The 5133-nt window shown below is 38.1% G+C and overlaps 1 non-coding gene across 1 annotated transcript; it reads left to right on the forward strand.

Moving 5' to 3' along the window:
* The first annotated feature begins 1259 nt into the window (after positions 1–1259).
* Positions 1260–1367, forward strand: LOC130977814 (small nucleolar RNA R71). Its single transcript, XR_009085489.1, has one exon. It is a non-coding gene; the product is annotated as a small nucleolar RNA R71 (small nucleolar RNA).
* The last annotated feature ends 3766 nt before the right edge of the window (positions 1368–5133 follow it).

The following is a 5133-nucleotide window of genomic DNA, read 5'->3' on the forward strand; positions in this document are numbered from 1 at the left end:
AGTGAGATTCTTGCAGCTTATACCTCAAAGATCCCTTGCTTCTCCATTACAGAGAGAGGCATGAGGTTTATGCTTGACCCTAGGTTACACAGAGCCTTCTCAAAGGTCATGGTGCCTATGGTACAAGGTATTGAGAACTTCCCAGGGTCCTGTCTCTTTGGAGGTAATCTCTGCCTAGTCAAGTCATCCAGTTCTTTGGTGAGCAAAGGGGGTTCATGCTCCCAAGTCTCATTACCAAATAACTTGTCATTTAGCTTTATGATTGCTCCAAGGTACTTAGTAACTTGCTCTTCAGTGATATCTTCGTCTTCTTCAGAGGAAGAATACTCATCAGAGCTCCTGAATGGCAGAAGTAAATCCAATGGAATCTCTATGGTCTCAGTGTGAGCCTCAGATTCTCATGGTTCCTCATTAGGGAACTCATTGGAGGCCAGTGGACGTCCATTGAGGTCTTTCTCAGTGGCACTCACTGCCTCTTTCTCCTCTCCAAATTCGGCCATGTTGATGGCCTTACACTCTCCTTTTGGATTCTCTTCTGTATTGCTTGGAAGAGTACTAGGAGGGAGTTCAGTAACTTTCTTACTCACCTGACCCACTTGTGCCTCCAAGTTTCTAATGGAGGACCTTGTTTCAGTCATGAAACTTTAAGTGGTTTTGATTAGATCAGAGACCATGGTTGCTAAGTCAGAGTGGCTCTGCTTAGAATTCTCTGTCTGTTGCTGAGAAGATGATGGAAAAGGCTTGCCATTGCCAAACCTATTTCTTCCACCATTATTGTTGTTGAAACCTTGTTGAGGTCTCTGTTGATCCTTCCATGAGAGATTTGGATGATTTCTCCATGAAGGATTATAGGTGTTTCCATAGGGTTCTCCCATGTAATTCACCTCGTCCATTGAAGGGTTCTCAGGATCATAAGCTTTTTCTTCAAATGAAGCGTCCTTAGTACTGCCTGGTGCAGCTTGCATTCCAGACAGACTTTGAGAAATCATATTGACTTGTTGAGTCAATATTTTGTTCTGAGCCAGTATGGTATTCAGAGTATCAATCTCAAGAACTCCTTTCTTCTAATTCGTCCCATTGTTCACAGGATTCCTTTCAGAAGTGTACATGAATTGGTTATTTGCAACCATTTCAATGAGTTCTTGAGCTTTTGCAGGCGTCTTCTTCAGATGAAGAGATCTTCCAGCAAAGCTGTCCAATGACATCTTGGACAGTTCAGACAGACCATCATAGAAGATACCTATGATGTTCCATTCAGAAAGCATGTCAGAAGGACACTTTCTGATCAATTGTTTGTATCTTTCCCAAGCTTCATAGAGGGATTCACCTTCCTTCTGTCTGAAGGTTTGGACTTCCACTCTAAGCTTACTCAATTTTTGAGGCGGAAAGAACTTTGCCAAGAAGGCATTGACTAGCTTTTTCCAAGAGTTCAGGCTTTCTTTAGGTTGTGAGTCCAACCATTTCCTAGCTCTGTCTCTTACAGCAAAAGGGAATAGCATAAGTCTGTAGATCTCAGGGTCAACCCCATTGGTCTTGACAGTGTCACAGATTTGCAAGAATTCAGCTAAAAACTGATGAGGATTTACCAATGGAAGTCCATGAAACTTGCAATTCTGTTGTATTAGAGAAACTAATTGAGGCTTAAGCTTAAAGTTGTTTGCTCCAATGGCAGGGATAGAGATGCTTCTCCCATAGAAGTCGGGTGTAGGTGCAGTAAAGTCACCCAGCACCTTCCTTGCATTGTTGGCATTGTTGTTGTTTTTGGCTGCCATGTCTTCTTCTTGTTTGAAGATTTCTGTTAGGTCCTCTACAGAGAATAGTGCTTTAGCTTCTCTTAGCTTTCGCTTCAAGGTCCTTTCAGGTTCAGGGTCAGCTTCAACAAGAATACTTTTGTCTTTGCTCCTGCTCATATGAAAGAGAAGAGAACAAGAAAATATGAAATCCTCTATGTCACAGTATAGAGATTCCTTGAAGTGTCAGAGGAAAAGAAAAATAGAAAGAAGAGGCAGAAGAATTCAAACTTATCAAGTAAGATAGAGTTTGAATTGTGCATTGAGGAGTAGTGTTAGTCGTTAAATAGAGGGATGTGAGAAGAGGTGAAGAATTTTCGAAAATAAAGTAAGAGATTTTGAAATAATTAAAAGAAATTTTGAAAAATTGATTGGTGATTTTCGAAAACTAAGATTGGGAAAGAAATTAAGTGATTTTTGAAAAAGATTTTGAAATTAGAAATCAAAAAGATATGATTGAAAACTATTTTGAAAAAGATGTGATTAAAAAGATATGATTGAAAAGATATGATTTGAAAAAGATTTGATTTTGAAAAATTAGGGAAACATGAAAAAATTTGAATTAAAAACAAAATCTTCCCTCTTGTGCCATCCTGGCGTTAAACGCCTAGAATGGTATCCATTCTGGCGTTTAACGCCCAAAATGCTACCCTTTTGGGCGTTAAACACCCAGCCAGGTACCCTGGCTGGCGTTTAAACGCTAATTTTCCTTCTTCACTGGGCGTTTTGAACGCCCAGCTTTTTCTGTGTAATTCCTCTGCTGTATGTTCTGAATCTTCAATTCTCTGTATTATTGACTTGAAAAGACACAAATTAAAATTTTTTTGAATTTTTAATGATGAGGAATAATCAAAATGCCACTAAGATCAAATAAACAATGCATGCGAGACACCAAACTTAGAAGTTTGTATACTACTGACACTAACAAATTGAGAATGCATATGAGAAACAACAAAACACTCAAGACAAGAGAATTTAAAGATCAGAGCAAGGAAATCATCAAGAAAAACTTGAAGATCAATAAAGAACATAATGCATGTAATTTTCGAAAATTAGAAGAATAAAGACATGCAATTGACACCAAACTTAAAATTAGACACTAGACTCAAACAAGAAACATAAAAATATTTTTGATTTTAAGATTTTATAATTTTTTTTGTGCTTTTTCGAAAATTATATGGAAAAGATGATAAAGAGATTCAAAATTTTTAATAAGAATTCCAGGAATCATGCGATGTTAGTCTAAAGCTTTAGTCTAAAGAAATTAGACATGGCTAGCCAAGCTTCAGTAGGACATTACATTCAAGAGCTAAATTGATGAGAATCAATCAGCTTTGGTGATGATAAAAACATCACCTTGAAACTCTAGAATTCATTCTTAAAAATTCTGAAGAAAAATACCTAATCTAAGCAACAAGATGAACCGTCAGTTGTCCAAACTCAAACAATCCCCGGCAACGGCGCCAAAAACTTGGTACACGAAATTGTGATCATCAATGGCGCCATCAACATAGTACGCTCAATTGCAATATCAACTCTTTATCACAACTTCGCACAACTAACCAGCAAGTGCACTGGGTCGTCCAAGTAATAAACCTTACGCGAGTAAGGGTTGATCCCAAGGAGATTGTTGGTATGAAGCAAGCTATGGTCATCTTGTAAATCTCAGTCAGGCAGATTCAAATGGTTATGGAGGATTAAAAGATAAATAAAACATAAAATAAAGATAGTGATACTTATGCAATTCATTGGTGAGAATTTTAGATAAGCGTATGGAGATGCCTTGTCCCTTCCGTCTCTCTGCTTTCCTACTGTCTTCATCCAATCCTTCTTACTCCTTTCCATGGCAAGCTGTATGTTGGGCATCACCATTGTCAGTGGCTACAGTCCCGTCCTCTCAGTGAAAATGTTCAACGCGCTCTATCACAGCACGGCTATTCATCTGTCGGTTCTCGATCATGTCGGAATAGAATCCAGTGATTCTTTTGCGTCTGTCACTAACGCCCCACAATCGCGAGTTTGAAGCTTGTCACAGTCATTCAATCCTTGAATTCTACTCAGAATACCACAGACAAGGTTTAGACCTTCTGGATTCTCTTGAATGCCGCCATCAATTCTAGCTTATACCACGAAGATTCCGATTAAGGGATCCAAGAGATATCCACTCAATCTAAGGTAGAACGGAGGTGGTTGTTAGGCACACGTTCATAAGTAAGAATGATGATGAGTGTCACGGATCATCACATTCATCAAGTTGAGGAACAAGTGATATCTTAGAACAAGAATAAGCTGAATTGAATAGAAGAACAATAGTAATTGCATTAATACTCGAGGTACAGCAGAGCTCCACACCTTAATCTATAGCGTGTAGAAACTCCACCGTTGAAAATACATAAGTGATAATGGTGATCATTGGCTTCGGCCCCCAGAGAGGGAACCAGAAGAACCAAGATGAAAATACAATAGCAAAAGGTCCTATTTGTAGAGAACTAGTAGCTTAGGGTTTACAAAGATGAGTAAATGACATAAAAATCTAATTCCGGGTCAACTTGGTGTGTGCTTGGCTGAGCATTGAAGCTTTCATGTGTAGAGACTTTTCTTGGAGTTAAACGCCAGCTTTTGTGCCAGTTTGGGCGTTTAACTCCCATTCTTGTGCCAGTTCCGGCGTTAAACGCCAGAATTCTTGAGCTGGCTTGGAATGCCTGTTTGGGCCATCAAATCTCGGGCAAAGTATGGACTATTATACATTTCTGGAAGGCCCAGAATGTCTACTTTTCAACGCAATTGAGAGCGCACCAATTGGGCTTCTGTAGCTCCAGAAAATCCACTTCGAGTGCAGGGAGGTCAGAATCCAATAGCATCTGCAGTCCCTTTCAGCCTCTGAATAAGATTTTTGCTCAGGTCCCTCAATTTCAGCCAGAAAATATCTGAAATCACAGAAAAATACACAAACTCATAGTAAAGTCCAGAAAAGTGAATTTTAACTAAAAACTAATAAAAATATAATAAAAACTAACTAAAACATACTAAAAACATACTAAAAATAATGCCAAAAAACATATAAATTATCCGCTCATCACCTACACCTCTTCATTTATGAGCAAATTTGAGTAAGATGGGGCTCACTTTGCCATCCTTAAATAACTTTATGTTTCAACAAGTTATTTCCTATTATATGTAGTGTTTTTATTTTTATTTTCTTCTTTTTTATTACTTTATTTTTTTGGGTTCTAATGTGTACTATAATAATTTAAATTAAAAAAAAGTTGGTTATTCATGATTCATATACAAGGTTAACGAGATTTTTGTTCAACAGATCTGGACACGGTGCCACATGTCTTTT

This window comes from Arachis stenosperma, chromosome 4 (assembly GCF_014773155.1).
Source record: "Arachis stenosperma cultivar V10309 chromosome 4, arast.V10309.gnm1.PFL2, whole genome shotgun sequence".
In the NCBI taxonomy this organism is placed as follows: Eukaryota; Viridiplantae; Streptophyta; class Magnoliopsida; order Fabales; family Fabaceae; genus Arachis; species Arachis stenosperma.